The sequence below is a fragment of the Equus quagga genome, chromosome 13 (genome assembly GCF_021613505.1).
Source record: "Equus quagga isolate Etosha38 chromosome 13, UCLA_HA_Equagga_1.0, whole genome shotgun sequence".
Classification (NCBI taxonomy): Eukaryota; Metazoa; Chordata; class Mammalia; order Perissodactyla; family Equidae; genus Equus; species Equus quagga.
Window position 1 is genome coordinate 62,630,225 of NC_060279.1, and position 18,294 is coordinate 62,648,518.

At 50.7% G+C, this 18,294-nt stretch overlaps 1 protein-coding gene across 3 annotated transcripts in view; it reads right to left on the reverse strand.

The window, feature by feature from the left end:
- Nucleotides 1-18,294, reverse strand: part of SMPD3 (sphingomyelin phosphodiesterase 3) — an 85,221-nt gene that overhangs the window by 24,947 nt on the left and 41,980 nt on the right. For 2 of the 3 annotated variants that reach the window (XM_046680921.1, XM_046680924.1), the window contains exon 2: nt 3,624-3,693. The gene's annotated coding sequence lies outside the window, so the exon portion shown is untranslated. Of the gene's footprint in view, nt 1-3,623; nt 3,694-3,795; nt 4,003-18,294 lie in introns of those variants that run through there. The other variant, XM_046680923.1, reaches the window with a different exon arrangement.

The window sequence follows — 18,294 nt, forward strand, 5'->3', positions numbered from 1 at the left end:
AGCAACTGTTCAGCTAGGAGGCTGAGGGCGCTTGGCATCCATTCCCTATGAGTCAGATGCAGCACCGTGACTGCTCAGGGTATTTGACAGCAAGGGCCCTGGGAATTTCTGGGGGCAGAGCCTTTGCTTTCTAGGTGTGTATATTTGAGTGTGGGGGTATCTTCCTAGAGGGTATGGAGACAGGAAAGTGGTGGGTGGTGGGTGGAGCAAGCAGGGAGCAAGGGAGGGAGGTAAGGTAGAGTCAGAGCGGAGAGTAGGCGCGAGGGAGGCGGAGTCACTCCGGAAGTCCTGTCTGCCAGCCGCGCCCTCGATGACTACAATGACCCCCATATCCCAGACTGCAGGCCTGGAGGAGATGCTGGGGGAGGAGCAGCTGTGGAAAATGGGCCTGAGAGCAGGATCTGATGCATTCACTTACAGTTTATCCCTGGTTGGATTTGTTTAACTTAAATGCTTAGAATGTCCGGTTAGCCTCCACCTACACCGTGCAGACCAAGCTAAGCTAGAGTGATCCTTCTGCTCTGAGCAGTGAGAGCCTAGTGCGTCCAGGCTGGGTCTGTCCTGCACTCTGGGAGGGCTGAGTGACCCTCTGGCTGGCTGGGGGTCTGGGCAGCCACCCAGCTTGACGCTACTGGTACCACCCCCACTGTTAGACAGAAGGTGGGCAGGCAGTCTCACTGGGCTTTCTGGTAACGTTTTGGGAAGAAAATTTCCAGAACAGAGGTCAACACCAATGAGAAAACAGTCTGTGCAGTTTCAATCAGATTTGCTTTAAGAAATAGGCCCAACAGGAGGCTTAAGCTGCTTGATCCTCATCTGTCCCTCAGCTCTCTGCCCCTTGGTCTCCGGCCACTGTCCTTCTTGTTCCCTTCCAGCCCTTGGGACTGCTCCTTCTCAGAGCCCTTTGTGGTCCCCTTCTCCCCTGCCTACCCCTAGCTGGACCTTCCCCTGCCTCTTCTGTCTTAGTTGATCCCTCGCAGGTCATCTATTCCCAGGTGACAGCCATCCCAGGTGTCTCTCCTGATCTCTGACCCCATGAATTTGATTGAAAACTCTCTATCTTCCCCTAAAAGTTCATCATTCCTCTTCCTCCACTTCCCCAATACCAGCTGTCTCCTGAGTATTCCCTGGGTCCTGGGCTTCCTCCATACCTGGCCTCCTGTCACCAGCCCACAGTTCTGCCTCCCTATCCCGTTGTATCCATTCCCACAGCCATGCCCAGTTCAGACCTCGCCCTCTCCCACCTGGACACTGCAGCAGCCACCACCTGGTCTCCCTGCAACTGGTCTCCCCTACACTGGTCCACATGGCAGCTGGTGGGATCTTTCTAAACTACACATTGGACCACATTGCTCCCCTGTTAAGCTCTTCAGTGGCCTCTGCTGACCCCAGGATGATGCATCTGGCAGGGGAGGGCAGGCTAGGCCCGGCAGCCTGATCACTCTGCATCCCCTCCTACTTCTGGAGTCCCAGAGGCCCCTGACCTGCATGCTTCCCCACCACCCCCTTCTAGACCTCCATGCCTTTGCTGGGGCTGTTCCCTTGTAGCCCTCATCTGTCTGAAGGAGTGAGGCCTCAGCAGGGGGGTTCAGGGTTCAGAAGTCACAATCATGGTCTCTTCACCAAACCCCAGCCAGTTCCCTACTCTGTGGCCCCAGGGATAACTAAAGACCTGTGGCCTGGCTCAAACAGACCATTTCTCTCTTGACAGCTGGTGGTGTCTGTGCATTTACTGCATGTTTGCAGTCTGCACACCAGAAAGGTGACTTAGCCCCTTACACCTTCAGCTCTACCAAGCTAGAAACAGAACTGAGAGAGAGGAGGCGTGAGCAATGTTGGCCAGTTTCATCCCTCAAAACAAAAGGAGGGAGGGCCTTATGTGTGTGGCCCTGTGGGGTGTCTCTATAGGACCACAGACCCTGCCCACATAGCCAACACTAGCAGGCTTGGAACTCTAGGGGTGGAGTGTAAGGTGTCACCTCCCACTTCAAGCTGCAGTCCTGGGGAATGCGGGTTCTGTTTCCCATCTCTGAGGCCTGTGGCCCCTTGCAGACACTCCATATTTTATGCTATCACTTGACCCTAGCTATGTGTTGGGCACATGGTAGGTAGATAATAGGAACCCCTGATCACTGACTGACAAGTGTCAGCCCTGCCCTGTGCAGACCTGGAGTAGAGCCAGAGTGACTTCAGCAACCCAGCTCATCTGGGGCCACCTGAGGCCTGCTCAGGACCTCAAACTCATTCCCTCCCCACCTTCCGTTCTCTCTCCCTGTGAGGTGGGGGTACAGCTATGATCCAGTCCATGGCAGACGTGAGGGAGACTAGAAATGAGCATCAGAAAGACAGTACTAACAGATCCACCTCTCGGGGATGTCTGAGCAGATGTTGCACAGCACACACCTCACAGAATGTGCTCTTCACATCAGTGGTGCATCTACACTGTACAACCACCCCAAGTGGGTACTGTTGGCCCCATTTACAGATGAGAAAACTGAGACTCACAGAAGTAAATGGCAGTTCCTGATAGGCGCATCCAGGTCACCTGACTCCAATTTCCCTTTCCTCACTACCTTTCTCATCAAGGCTGAATACGAATGATATGCAAACATATTCAAAATTTGTAAATGAGCACTGGCCAGAACCAAGCCCCTCAACCTCCAAGACAAGTTTCTGGAGGAAGCGTTACAAAGTCCCCATATTACCCCCCTTGTCCTGGCCCCTCAATTCCCACAAACAAGATCCTCACTCCTTTTTTCCAGCCCCCTGAAGTTTACATTTGTCACCCACCCCCACTGTGCCCTTAGTGAAGACCCCAATAACCTTTCCCCCTCCCTGTGGACTGCTGGCCTCCTCCACCTCCTCCTCTGTTCTTCCATCCGGAAACCATCACCTTTGACCCCCAAATCTCCCTACTCCCAGTGTGGTGACCTCCCCAGCAACCCTGAAAACATTTAATTCGCCAATATTTGGGAGGGAGCTGGTTCTTATAATGGTCTTGCTGTCCTGGCTCCAGGACTGAGGTTTCCAACTGTCAGGGGGTCACTGTGTTGCTGGTTTCTGCTTTTATTCTTGAGAATGGCCCAGTAGTTTGAATTATTTCTCTGGGATGGATTCAAGAGCAGAATTATGAGGTAAGCTTTAAAGCTTTGGTACATACTGTCAAATCATTTTCCACCAAAGTTGTTGGAGAGTGCCTGTTTCATAGCCTCCTTACCAGCCCGGAGTTTTAGCATTAATTTTTTTTTTTAATAGTTTAGCGGGTAATGATATCTGGTTGCATTTTCCAGTATGTTTAAACTGTATTCCTTCATTTAAGTGTCACCTCAATCCTTTTCCTACATACTGAAAGAGTTTGTATTTTCTCCACAGATTTGCGTGTGTCAGACACACGCCCTCTGCTAGCATTGTACTCCACATGCGGGCAGGTTCAGAGTAGGCCCAAACCACCTGCCCCAGACTGCTTACGCCAGAGCCGTGTTTCAAACTTTTTAACCAAACAGGAGAACCTTTTCTTAAACAATCTCACACAGCACCTCTTTATATAAAACATTAATAAGTAGGCTATGAGGAGAGGCCTGGAGCCCCGCCCCCTCCCCTGGTTCCAGGAGCCCCTGTCTTACCTGAGGACAGGCCGCTGGGACCTTCTTGTCCTTCTGTCTGAAGAGGGGGCGTCACTGTGGAGTCAAGGACCTGAAAGGAGATGAGCAATTCACAGAGGTGCCCGGAACTCAACTGACAGCCACCGAGCAGCCCAGTACAGGTGAGCCAGGTACAAAGACCAAGGGGCCCCACCTGCGCCAGAGTCACCGCCACACCCTCCAGGTCGCCAAGAAGAGGGTGTGGGCCCGGTTGTCCCAGTGAAGAAAGTGCAGCCAGAGGCGGTGGGGGCGGAGGTTTGTGTGAGAGACCTGGACAGGCCCCGGGGGTAGGAGAGTTGACAGGTCGAGAGGACTCCGCAGATGGGAGGGCTGAGACCTCCACGTGAACAGCTGGACCCAGGCCAGGCCGGGGATGTGCGGGGTGAGGGGCGAGGAGGGGCAAATTCAGAGCTGCAGCCGCGGGGCTTGGGTTCGATCTGACAGGCAAAGGTAGAACAATCAGACCTCTCCCCAGGAGCTTCGCGTAATCTCAGCCTCGCAAAGATACCGGGGGTGGGGGGTTGGGGGCGGGAGAGTTCAGCCCAGGCCTGGGACGAGGGACAGTGACTACTGGGACATGAGTGGGGTGAGGGACAAAGTCGTGCCGAGAGGCAGAACTAGAGGGATTTAGCAGCAGAAAGGGGGAAGGTAACAGGCTGGCAGAGGGGAGACTCAGCCAGGACATTTTGGGAACACAAGGGGATCTTTGGAGGGGACGGTTGGGAGGACACTCGTGTGAGCGGAGGCCTTAGGACACTATACCACCAGCTCACCGCATCTCTTGCAGACCCAGTTGGAGGATCCCCTACCCCAGACACTAGCGCCGCGGAAGGGTTCTCGCGCTCGCGCGGGGTCCCGCTCTCTGGCCCCGCCCCGCCAGTCTAGCCCCGCCTCTGGCCTCAGGTGCTGGCCCCGCCCCCGATTTCTGGTCTGGACCCCTGGATCCGCGGCGCTGCGCGGCCTCGGCGCTCCGGACCGGCCCACTGATTCCTGGCCTCACGCAGCTCTTCGACCGCGCCCCCTGGCCTCAGGTGCTGTCCTGGCTCCTCAGTCCCGCCTTCCCACCCCAAGTCTCCTACCGACTTTCCAGCCTCGTCCTTGGCTCCTGGCCCCACTCCCTGGACTCAGGCTCAGAAAGTTGAGCCCTCGACCAGGACCAGCGCGGCCCCATTCGGCGCTCTTTGGTCCTCCACCTTCTCAAGCCAGTTCTGCTGCCCGGCCCAAAGTCCTCTAACCACCTCAGCAGCCCGAGGCAACCGTTACTCCCCAGGGCCCCTTTGGATCAGCCCGTCCTTTAAATTTATTTCTCACATAGCCCAAACTGTTTCAGAAGAATATAAAATTTAAGTTCCAATCCCTCTGCCCCCAAGCCAAAGATGGGGCAGAAGGGCTGGCAGGAGTGTCTCCTCACTTGGCAAACACTTGGCTCTCTTCTGATAATGGAGCGTTGAAAAACTCGAGCCTGGGTTCTAGTCCTGGGTCCGCGATCCGTCAGCTGAATGGTCTTGGGTGAATCATTTAGCCTCTGAGCCTCAGATACTCCCTCGCAGGTAACATTAGGGGTCACAGGACCAAGTGAGTGTGGGTACTTGCTGGTGCCAGATCAGGGTGGGAAGAAGGAAGACAGAGTCCCTCAGTCCTCGCTCTACACAAGGTGACCTGTGTTCCCCTAGGGGCCCTTATTTCCTGGTGGACACTCTGGCTTGTTTCCTCTGAGTTAGGCACCTGGCAGGTATCCCTCTCTACCCATAGCCTGGGGAGCCCAGCCTGCTGGGAAGTCAGAAGGTGACGTGCTGTCCTGCCCTCCAGGAGAGGTCCTATCTCCTGTACCCGGGATGCCTGCCTCCTCACCGTTGGTAGGCTGATGACCTGCATGAACCTCTGTCCCTCATCCTCTTGCTGGGCTAAGCTGACCCTGGACAAGAGGCTGGCAGGCATCTGGAAGTGGACGTGAAGGAAGCAGGCCCCTCCTGAGCCATCCGGCCTGTAGGACTCTCAGCTCCCCCCGCCCTCTCTCGGAGTAGGGAGGAGCTCACTCCTCATCTCTCAATGAGAAGTTTGTCAAGGGGGCGTCTTTGTCCTCAGGCGTTCCCCAACTGTCCCCCACCAGCTGCACAGCCTCTCTCCCCTACCAAACTCTTCTGAAAAATCCCCTGTGTGGTTTTTGAAAATAGAATAAATGACAGGAACTGACTATTTAGGGAGGGGTTCCTGAGGGGAAATGGAATCTCTTCAACCTTGAAATTACAGGACCTTTTCTTTTGAGAAAGGAAAAACATGTCAGAGCATTGATATTCTGAGCCAGACCTTGTTTTGAAATATGCTCTCCTCTGTCCTTTCACAAACTACAGCCTTTCTCCCTCTTTGAAAATAAGATCACACCAAGTCAGGGATTAGAAATTGGAGAAATTCAATCAGAGCCTCCCTCTGCCAGTACACACCTCAGTACACTCCCGGGCGAGAAGAATCAGCTCCCACTACAACCCAGCTCAGCATCATCATTCAAAACGCACCGGTAAGAAGTGGTGAAACAGAAGGACCTTTCATCCCCGAGTGAGCGAGCAAGGCCTGCAGTGCTGCTCTCCTAGTTCCGGAAGCTGGTGGTGCCTGGGCCCAGTGAAGTCGGGGCCTCTTGCTTAAATAGGCAGTGGGAGTGGGGCAGGGCAAGCCTAGGGGGCGGGCATGGAAAGTGGGCCATTTACCCAGCACAGCAAGGCAGTGTCTGCGGAGCCAGCAGTGGTCCTAAGCACGCGCCTGCCTGCTAGTCCACCAGGAGCCTCAAGCCCACAGTCCCTTAGACCACAGACCAGCACCTGGGGTGACCCGTGATGGACGTGCAGTTCCAAGTGAGACCACGTCCCTGGACACACGGAGCTTGGTCCGCGTTCCTGGATGCCTCTACATCTTCTGAAACACAGCCTGTACAGCAGAACCAGCTACAGAGTTGGGCAGATCTGTTCCCTAGATCAGTAAGTAGTGGCCTCAGGCAGGGCATCTCTCCAGGCCTCAGTTTCTACTTTCTTGAGATGAGGATAATAATACCAACTTTCATAGGTCAAGCAATAATGTTTGCAAAAGGCCTGGCACCTAGGAGGTTGATTTATTTATTCAAATGGTGATGCTGGGGCCAGGTACCTTCAACAAGATTCAAGCCCAGAGAGGTCTGGTAACATATGCAAAGTCACACAGTCCTCTGCTGAGTGTGCTGGTCAGACTTCATGCAGACCTGAGACCAGGTTGGGTTGGCAGAAGCCCCTTGAGGTGAGGGTGGGGAGCAGCTGCTGGCCTTGGGGAAAAGTCTTGACTGAACTGTGGTAAAGGAATTACCGTTAGACCCACAACACCAAGGGAAGGGAAGAGGCATGGCTGGACAGGCTTGTTCAGATAGCCTGTCTGTGTGTTTGGTTGAGACCTTAGAGGAGGTGCAGAATTACCCTAAAGTACCTGCTAGGGATGACTGGAGAGAGGAGCTGCCCCCGCCATCCCCCGAATTCATGTGTTGAAGCCCTAACCCCATAGTGTGGCTATATTTGGAGATGGGGCCTCTAAGGAAGTAATTAAGGTTAAATGAGGTCAGAAGGGTGGGGCCCCCAATCGGAGAGCTCCCACCTCCTCACACATGCATGGAGGGAAGGCCACGTGAGGACTGCACCCTAGGAAGGGAGATCTCATCAGAAACTAAATCAGCCAGAACCTTGATCTTGGACTTCTACCCTCTAGAACTGTGAGAAAATAAATTTCTTTTGTTTAAGCTGCCCAGTTTCTGATATTTAGTTATGGCAGCCCTAGCAAACTAATACAAATGGATGGGATCAAGAGGTGGCTAGGGAGCATGGAAAAGGACCGGGAATGAATCCAGAGCTTTCCACTTCAACAACAGTATGGTCACTGAGGTCGATCACTGGCCAGGGGTGGTGTGGGTAAAGGGTTGTGGTGTTGAGGGACATATGCCTGGATGTGACCATGTGGCAGTGGGATATTCAGACCCAGAACTCAGAGGAGAGGTCTGAGCTGGAGCAGGATTTGGGAATTAGAGTGTAGGTGAAGTTTCAGGAGTGGTTACATTCTGTTGATCATTTAGTCTTCCTTTTTCAATTGGTCCATTCTGATTCTAATGTCTTGTTATATCAGCTTTTATCCTTTATATTTTTGTAAAAAGTCAGACATTATCTTTTGCTTTAAAAAGTACATTTGTGCTTTTTTCTCCCCTATTTTTAAATGACTTTATTTTCTTCTGCTTGCGTAGAGCAAGTCTTGTTTAGGAGCATAACTGATACGTGGTTAGAAGACACGTGTGGTTAGAATTGCGCATTTTTTCCTGAGGTTCATCTTGTCTTTACTATTTGTGATGTCGGTTCCCTTGTCATTCTTATCCAATTTCAAAAGAACATATCTTCCTTCACTTCAGCATGCCAGATAATTTATCATTCAAAATTTTAGCTAGCAAATTCTTATTTCTTTCTCTTAAACTTGAAAGTCACAGAGTGTGTACTTCATTTCTAGGCTAAGCTGTTTCTTCATCTCTGAAAACTTTTCTTGTATTATTTCTTTCCTGATGTTTCCTTCAGCATATGCCTCATCTCGTTCATCTCTCTCTCTCCTATTTTAGGGCTCTGACACCATTCCCATTTTCCAAATCAGTTATTTACACCTCTGGTTATTTTCTTCTGGTTTGATGTTTTACTTTATCGTCAACACCATGATGTCTTTGTTCTATTGTTTCAGTTATGCCAATTACTACTTCCAGATGTTTTTCAATTCTTTTATAGTTTTCACCATGGACTTATAGCCATTTTTTGTATCTGTTCCTGGTAGTAATTTTTTTGGTCATTTATTTCTTTCAAAGTAATTATTGCCCAATTCATCTTATTTGTTCCTGAGGACTTTCAGATTCCATCATTTAAAAAACCAATGAATTTACATTTATTGAGGGCCTACTGTGTGCAGATACTGCTGTTCATTACTTCGCCCTTGTGGCAGCCTGCTTCCCTTCTAAGTTTAGTGTGGCACAATTCTGCAGTTAGAGCTGCTTTGAGGGAGGTTCTGATTAACTAAGATTTATTCCCTCTTGTCCCCAAAAAGCTTTAAGGTGACTTAAACTGTGTTCTGTGTATAATATAATGAAGTCTTTTTTTTCCTTTCTTTTTGTTTTTTTAAAGCAGTGAGGGAATTAGGGCTAAGGGAAAATAAAGGTAGAAAAGGCAAGAAGCGGCCACACGGAGATAGGAAGACAGAGTGAGGGGAGGGCCTTTGTTCTGATGGTGGCCTCAGGTGGGCACAGAGAGGACATGTCTTATGATTGAGGCCTGTCCTATTGATTTTTGTTGAGGGTGTTGAAATGACCCTTTGTTTTAAGGTTCTTCCTTGTTTTTTTTAAATTTTTAAAAATTTTGTTTTAAATTCTTACTTGAATGGCTGCAGCACAGAAGAGGCCCCCATGGTGTGAGTCACTCGGCAAGCCCCCTGGGTGGGGAGCACTGTTTTTTCCCCTCAGTTGGGATGGAATTGAAAAGAAATAGAGGCAAGATACACTCGTGACGATGTGGGCCAGCTGCACATAAACGGTGGAATATTTGCCTCCTGCTCATCTTCCAAAAGTAAGTACTGATTGAGCGACTAATTAGCTGTGTTCTTCAGGTGCTCTGAATCAGATAGTTTCTTTGTTTTGGGGTGGCAGGTGTAATCTGGGTGAGAGGAAGGCTTCTTGGGGCTCTCTGTTCCCACAGAACTCCAGAGTGGCCTCATTTCACTCCTCTCAGGAAACAGTATTCCGAGTGACAGATTGATTGGTGTATGGGTGGTTACCAAAAAAGAATCTATTTTATTAGCTGTTTGTCTTGCAAAGTGAAATCGTTTTTTAAAACTTTATCAAAATGTCATTGTCCCAGGGTTTAAGAACGTGCCCTCTGGCTTTGAGGGAAGATCCACAGATCCCACAGGTAAAGAACCGTCACATCAGGGTCTCACTGGAGCTTGAGCGATGAGCTTGGCAGTGGCTGCCCAGCCCGAGGCTCTCTCAGGGTGGGGTGGAGGGCCCCCAGGGGCAGCTGGGCATCAAAGCCTCATCCTGGTACCTGAACTGTCTTTTTTCTTTTTTTTTAATGCATCACGAGAAATAAAAATCTAGAGATTCATATACATCGAGACCGTGTATTGGTATCTTTGCTTTTCTGTTTGAGGAGGAAATAGAAAACATTCCACTTCCTCATTCTTTTAGATTAAAAACAAGGAAATATATTAAACAATTAAAAGGTATTTAGTTTCCTAGTGATGGCAGTTAAATAAGAGAGAAAGACCGGGGTAGACTGAAGGCAGTGGAGAAGGCAGGGGGCGGAGTCCTGTCCCCGAGGTCCCTCAGCTCTGTGCCAGCCGCACCTTCCCTGCTCCAGCTCCAGAGCTGTCAGCCTCGGAGGGCCCAGCCCCCATCAGTCAGTTGGGCAGAGGCCCCTCCCCCACCTTCAACCTGTTCTGTTCAGAGTCAAGGCCAATCACTCCTAGCTCTGAGGTCTGTTTCCAGTCCCTGCTTTCCTATCCGTCACCTTCCCTTAGGGCTCCTCATTTCTTGCCTGCACGATTGCACAACCATCAGCCCTGCATTTAGGACTCCCTGTCATGCTCCATGTCCAAACCTGTGATCCCCACTATAAGCTGCTCTGAGTTCATTCTGCCCTTGTCCAGCATCTCCAGATCTCCCTCCACACACAGAACAAATCCCTCTACCTAGCCTGGCTTGGGGCCCTTGGTGATGGGGCCCTGCCCCCCTCAGCCTTATTTCTACCTTCCCCTCCCTCCCATTGCTTCGTTCTGATGGCCCTAACCTCTGGCTTTCATCTTTCCTGGAACATGCCATGCTCTTTCACGCCTCCATGCCTTTGCACGTGCTGTCCCCTGGGTCTGGACTACCCTCCCCAGTCTGTCCACCTGGCACCCATCTTCTCAGGCTCATCTCTACAGCTATCAACCTCATCCCCTCAATCGCACACCCACTGGGCTTTGTACTGGCAGCGTAGAGTGCCCCCTGAGCACAGAGCACAGAGCCCAGTCCCGGGGCATGAAGGGAACCTTCGCGGAATTAATAAAATGGTTTCTAGCCAGGCCAGAGTGTCGGTCACCAAAAGGTTCAATTCCTTCTGTACCTACTGGGTGGCACAGCAGGAGTTATGAGAAAACTGCTCCCAATTGTTTGAACATCAATTAGGCTGCCTTGTATAAAGGGAGATATGCAAAAATGTAGCCTTAAAGGCTAAGACTTGTGTGAACTCACATGTGTGCAGTGGTAGAACCTACAGCTTTCTGTGATCATCATCATTATCATCATCATCGTCATCAACATTTTTGGGGCACTCACTGTGTACCATGCACTGTGCTAAAAGTGTTGCATGCACAACCTCTTGTTTAACCCTCTAAACAGCCTGGGAGGTTAGGTGTTATTGTTCCCATACTCAGAGAGGAAAAATGAGGCATGGGGTGGTTAAGTGACTTGTCTGGAGTCACATACCTAGAGAGCAGCAGAGCTTAGACTCTGTGGTTGACTTACCTGTGGCCCCATCCTGGTTAGCGTTCCAACCTCCCTGGGTTCCCTGATGCTCAGGAGGCACCCACAGGCAAGGGAGGAACACCTCAGGGGTCTGGGAAGCCTTGTAGCCACCTCTTCCCCTCTTTGCTGCTACTCTCCTCTGTCCCAGAGGGATTTGAGGTGGATGCTGCCCCGCTATTTGTCCTTAACACCTGAGTGTGAATTGGTCCATGGTCTGTTGTCTTGAATGTCTGTCTGGGCAGAGAGCTGGTGAGACTTGGAAAGTTTGAACCAGCAGGAGCCAGGTGGAGTTATTGTTGGGGGGCTGGGGAGGCAGTGGGGGGACACCCTGGTCAAGCCCCATCGTCTTTCACAGGGGTCCTTCAGCCTTGCCCTCATCCATTCTCCACACAGCAGACAGAGTGATCTTTGTACATGCAAACCTGAGCACCCTCCCAGCTTAAAACACTTTCACGGCCCCCAGGATAAAATCCATGCCCTGAGTCCACCATCCTCTCCTGTCTCACGCTTTGCCAATCTTATCCTCCCCTGCGTGTGCCTCCAGAGCCCTTCCTACTATTTCCTCCCGTGGTCCCTGGTCAGGGCAGGCCCTTCCTCACGCTGTCCCCTAATACTGGAACCCTTCGCCTTGCCTGGCTGGCTGCTCCTCACTTTCAGGTCTCAGCCGAAAAGTCTCTTTTTCAGAGAAGCCTTCCTGATCTCCCCTTGAATTCAGTATTAGGGCCTCCTGCAGGGAGTACCCCTTGCTCTGAAGGGGAGAAAAATATGCCACCCCAAAATATGCCATTTTGGCATATCGATTATATCGAATTAAAGTTATTTAAGAAAGAACTGGTGCAAGAAGGACACTTTGACCCTCCTTTGTCCCCCTGAAAGCAGAAAATAAACCTCTCATGTGAAAGGTACCCTTCCTGTACCAGGAGGGTAGAAGACAACCTTATCACCAGAGAGGGAATTCAAGGCTGAGAAGGCGATATAAAGAAATCTTATTACTTCCTCCCTAATTTACTACCCCAAGCCCAGACTTCTTTGTCTTGTTAATTCTTCACAAAGCTATTGCTTCTTTATCTAAAAGGTATTAAAGCTGCCTGCTTTGGTCACTTCTTTGAGTCTCATATTTTTATGGGCTCCCATAAGTATGAAATTAAATTTGTTTTTCTTCTATTAATCTGTCTATGTCAATTTAATTATTAGACCAGCCAAAGAACCTAGAAGGGAAGGAAGCAACATTTTCCTTCCTTCCCTCCAACTCCCAGCCCTGCCGCAGCAGTGAGCTTTGGAGGGGTTGAGACTGGGGGTCACGTGTCAGACAGTCCTGGCCACCAGCATACAGACAAGGCCGTGGGGAAAACAACTAGGGGGAGGAACAGGCCCCAAATGCAACCCTCCAAAAGGAGAGGCCAAATCTGGTCCTGGGATGCTGGGGCCTCATAAGGATGGGAACCGTCGAAGAGGCAGGCAGGTGCCTGGCATGTGCCAGGGCTGTGGACGCGTGGACCTGGTGCTGAAGTCACAGCTATGGATGCCTGTTCTCAAGGAGGGCAGGTGGAGGAGGAAAGGGGCTCAAGGACAGAAGCCTGGGACTTGTCCCGTTTTTGGCTTGGTGCGGAAAGAGGAGCCAAAAAGAGAAGGCAGAAGAACGCAGAAAAGATGGCTAAAATATAGCACTGTTTTTATTTAGTTCTCAGATAATCTTACTTTTTTTCTTTTTCACTTAGAATAGCTGGAAAAGGAGGGCCCTACGTGGCAGTCCCTGGGACGAGAAACCATGTGTCAAAGCTGTTGCTGAATCCTTTGCTCTATTTTTACCTTCCTGACACTACCTCTTTGAGCCGGAGGAGGGATCCTGGCCCGAGGCGGCCCGAGCCGGCGTCTCCGAGGCAGATGTGGCCAGCCCTCACCTCGTTCTCCAGAAACCACCAAAAAGCCGCTTATTCACTTCTCTTGACCAGAAATAAATGCATTAGACAAATGTTCTCAGGCAATCTTGAGGGATGTGAATACAAAATTAGCCCATAAATTACTTTTGTTTCTTTTCCTCGGCTCAAAGTTGGCTTTTTTGTTCACATTAGTTACATTAAAATTGGACAGTAATTAATGTTCTTAAAATAGAATGTCCACATTCCCAAGTTTAGAAAGAAAAACCACCTAGGAATGAAAAGATGTGGACATATGTGAAATGCCATTCCATTAGCCACAGAATCCTTTATGAGGCTCAGTGGGGAGTGCCTGTCAAGTGGGATTTGTGGCAGAACACACCATGGCAGACCGTGTCTGCGGTCGCTTTCCTTTCTGTTCCCGGCTCCAGGTCAAGGAAACCTTTGACATCCGTGGCCAGGAGCTCTGGGGGCTCGCCAACTTCTAATTACATTTCTTTTTTTAAATATTGATAAACAGTGCCTCTGTTGATTCAAATGTTTTTAAACACTGAACCTGTAGCTGTTGGCTCTGTACAAGGAAAGCAGATCCTCTAGGCTTCCTCGGGCCCGCAGAGCCTCTCCCTGAACCTCGGGGCTCTCAGACTTTCATTCAAACACTGAAGGAAGGAAGCTGTCCCTCGGAGTCTTGGCGGGGGGGGGGGGGGAGGGTCACTTCAGGACTCAAAATCAGGCCTGGCTAGGCTACAGGGTGAGGCCCTGCGTTCCCCAGAAGGGAATTCTGGCCTCAACTACTGGCTGGGCTCCTCTCTGGGATCGGGGTGGAGATGTGGGTGTGAGGCAGGAGGGACCACCATTCAAATCCCACTGCCCTATGGGCTAATGCCCCCCTGCACATCCAGTCACCACCCTGCTTCACTGGTGAATGTCAGCCCCTGGTTCCACAGGCTTTGGATGTAAAAAGGACAACATTGGTGTCGTATCCCCCCCCACCCCAATATGTCATGTCTGCTACCTGGGATGGTGGGGAGTGGGACTGGAGGAGACTCCCTTCTAGTCTCATGGGGTCTAGAAGAGCTAAGTGCCATCCATCCCATCTTGGGACACCCACACAGAAGGACCCTTGAGACCCAGGCTCCCCCTGAGGCAGCCGACTGCAATGTTTGGGGAGGGTGGTGATCCCCATTCCTCCTGGATGACTCAGAGTCCAGTCAGCTGCTTCTTGCCTGGACTGCCAGGTTCCCTGTCCTCAGTGATTAGAAGACTTGGTCAGCAGCCAGGTATCAACATCACTTCTGTAGTGACCGTGTCCAGAGAGGAGCGCCTTGTTACAAATGAGGCGTGTCAGTGACGTCCATGATACCCCGAAGCCCTTGGCTCCATGGAGCTGAGGCCAAGTTCCTGACGTCATCACACATCCCCACTCTACACCACAGCAGGGAAGCTACTATTGTCGTCACAATTTGACAGTTGAGGAAACTGAGGCCCAAAGAGGTAAAGCGTGCTGCCAAGATCACAGTGGGGGAGTTGGGATTTGAACCCAGGTCCTTCTGACTCTGAAACCATAGCTCTTCTCAATCTACCCTGCCACAGAGCCTCCTGGTCCCACTTCCTGCCTTTGGCAAGTGGCCTCTGGAAGGGGCCACCTTCAAATACACGCATCAGGGTAATGTGGTCCTCGGTAAGGGTCAAGGGCTCTGTGGAGGTACCAGCAGCCATGGTGCTTCTTGTTGAGTCTTGCCTAGCTCTGCTGGAGTGTCGCCCTTAGTTGGGGGACCTGGGCGTGACCCATTTGGGCTGCAATTTTAAGAGATAATTATGGATCAGCTTGCTGACCATCAGGCCTTTCTGCTACAGCCCAGGAAATGGACCTAACCCTGTTACAGGGTAAATCAGATATAATCAGCTCCTAATTCAATATGGTGGCTCTAAGTAACATTTATCAAGATACAGAAGCTGGTCCAGTGAGTTAGACGACAGTGGTGGTCAGATTAGACTCAGACAAGAAGAACCAACCTGTACTTTCTGATAGTTTTTAAAAAATTAAGTGGAAGAGACAAACTTTTTTAGTACCACACATTATAGGTCTACAGACTCATGTGTTCTAGACACAGACAGGGACATCCTTCAGCCTGGCCATGTGCACACCTGCAGCCTCAGCCTGCCATGGTCACATCCTTCAAATCTTGACAAAGGTGCCTAGATACCTGGAACACTGCCCTGTTCAAAACAGAACCTGGGAGACCAGCCACGGGGTGAGCCTGGCCATTCCCTCCCCTTCTGTGCCTCAGGATCATAAAATCCTCAGCTACTAAGCTCATGTACATGGCACACTAATGATCAGTTCTGAGTGGGAGAGAATTTCTCTTCTGAGTGATGGTTTGGGAGTCACATAGGCCAAATAATAATCAGATTACTGGGTGACTGTGATTGGATCCTTAACTTTTGGATTGGATCGAACTTCCTGTCCCTGCGTTCCTCCTGATTGCCAGCCCAGCTGACCAACAGCGATTCCAGGCCCACAGTTCTCTGCAAACTCACGGAGGCAGTGGCCACTGAGAGCCAACAATGTTCCACAGACTCCTACTCCAGACTTTCTTAGCTTCATGGGCCTGCCTTCCAGACCTCTCTGCAAGCTCCAATCGATGCCCCTTCACCCACACCAGGGCTGGTTAAGGACCTTCCTCTGATCAATCAGGTTCCCCTCTTCGGACCCTTCTTCCCCAGCTCATCTCACAATTGGTAAGGTCTAATTACTGTAATAAATTTCTTATTCTATCATATTTATAGTGGTTCTGCCTCCCCAATTGAACCCTAAGCAATACAGCACCCAACCTCTCCAGGCCTCAGTTTCTCTCTCCTGTAAAATGGGAATGGTGTGCGACATACCAGCCCCAGGAAGGCGGCTGCATCCAGGTGCTAAGGGCCAGGAGCCTGGGATTGATCCAGGCATGTACATTTGTCATAATCTGAGGGCAAGCTTTAGGCAAGAATCATGACCCAGTTGGGCTTTCCATCTTGGTCCCATAGAGCCGAGTCCACGTGAGGTCTGTGGACGGCTTTATGCTGGTGTTGGAAGGTGTGGGGCATCCTTCCAACGGGCTGATTGATTATATAGCACATGGGTGCTGTGACTGAGTGTTTAAGGCAATGACTGGTCAGAGCCTTTCCTGATGAGATGCTAGTATCTCAGTCAGGAATGCAACCCCCAACTGGAGCATCATTCCCCTGGGAAGCAGGCGTGTGCTGAATTAGGAGGCTTCCAAGAAGATGCTGAGAAGGGTGAGAATGGCTCCTCAGGACAGAGACAAACTCTCCTGACTCGCTGGTGAGGAAGCTTTGTTTCTGTAATTATGATGATCTAGCCTTGCTTTCTCAAGGCTGGAGAGTGGATTTGCAGACGCTGTATCAGGGTGCAGCACACAGTGCCTTGCTGCTTCCGGCCCCAGGGTCTTTGCTCCTACTATAACACTCTGCCCTCGGATGTCCACGTGGCTCACTCCTTTGTTCAGGTCCCTGCTTAAATGTCACCTCCTCAGAATAGCCCATATCACCCTGTACAAAGTAACACTCACTCCCATCACCCTCTACCCCCTTATCCCGCTTCATTTTTTTTCTAAGACCTCACCACTTAACACATGCGTCTGTATATTGTCTTTCTTCCTCCACTAGAAGGTAAAGCTCCATGAAGGCAGGGATTAGGTCTGTTTTGTTCCCTGCTGGATCTATGACACCCAGAACAGCACCTGGCTCATAGCCGATGCCAATACGAATTTGTTGGAGATCAGAGCTCACCTCTGTGTAAAGAAAAGTCTCCTGGCCTCACCTCTCTCTACCTCTGTCTTTATTCATGCTTGAAAACACCAAAGACAGAGCCCGTAGCCTGGAGGAAGGCTACTTCTCGGTGTCAGGAAGGCTGGTTTGACCAATTCAGTACAAACATGTGTTCTTAACAGCCACAGGTTTTTAGTCTTTTCTTCTGATCATTACTCTCGATTGATCGTGGGATCTGTAACCGTTTTGGAAGTGGATTTGGTGTGATTAAATTCTTTCCTAGCCTAATCCTTTTTGGAAAACAAAAGTTTGAAATGAATGGATTTGCTGGTGGTTGATCGCTTGCATGATAACTTACCCCCACCCCCACTGGCTCACCTCGAAACCAGGGCTGGGCATCACGCCCTGAAGAACCCTCCATTGATCTTCCCGTGATGGACGAGAGAAGATCCCCATTCTCATGTGACAGCACTTACTGAGTGCCTGTGACTAGAGGGGTGGCCGGTCACAGGAGTCAGAGGGGCTGAGGCTCCCGAGGAGAAGAGCTGTCGGAAGGCCCACGAACTTTATTTCTCAGGGACCACCAGTCCTTCCTGCTGAGGCGTGGCGTGGTGGGACGGTGGGTAGCAATACAACCCCTGGCTTGGTTTCTCTGTTTTCTTCTGGAATCCCCACGACCACAGCTTAGCAAATCCAAGGGTGGGTGTGCAGAGTTTGGGGACACAAGGAGGGTCTGGCAAGGAACCTTTAGCAGCAGGACTACAGGGACAAGTTGGGGTCCCTCAGGGAGGAGGTGGGGAGCCACCTGTGCCGCTGGCCGACCTGCCATTGAGACACTAGCCCTCAGAGGCTGTTGTGTTTCCAGCCCAGCCCAGGACAGAATCTGGGGGGTATCATAACATCCTGAAACACTGTTTCCAAGAATATAACATGGAGAAGAAAGCTTTCCACCCAAAGTGGAAACAAAAGGCACTGGTACTTGACAGGTTCACCCCAGTGACTTGGAATACTTGGGGAAACCTCATTCTTGGCAACATCAGAGGTGGGGCAGCCCTGAGTTTCCTCTCTGTCAGCTTAGTCACACATGCCCAGATTTGCCAGGTCCTGTGGGCCAAGCTCGGGTAGAACCTAGCTCTTACCCAGACATTTGGCAACTCTTGGAATATGAGTTTTCCTCTTCTACTGATTTGATTTTTTTTTTAAAGATTGGCCCTGAGCTAACATCTGTTGCCAATCTTCTTTTTTTTCTTCTTCTCCCCAAAGCCCCCCAGTACACATTTGTATATGCTAGCTATAGGTCCTTCTGCTTGTGGGACGCTGCCTCAGCATGGCTTGATGAGCAGTGCCATGTCCCCACCGAGGATCCGAACCAGCTAAACCCTGGGCTGCCGAAGCGGAGTGCACGAACTCAATCACTTGGCCATGGGGCCGGCCCTGATTTGATTTCTGACTTGGGGAATTTATC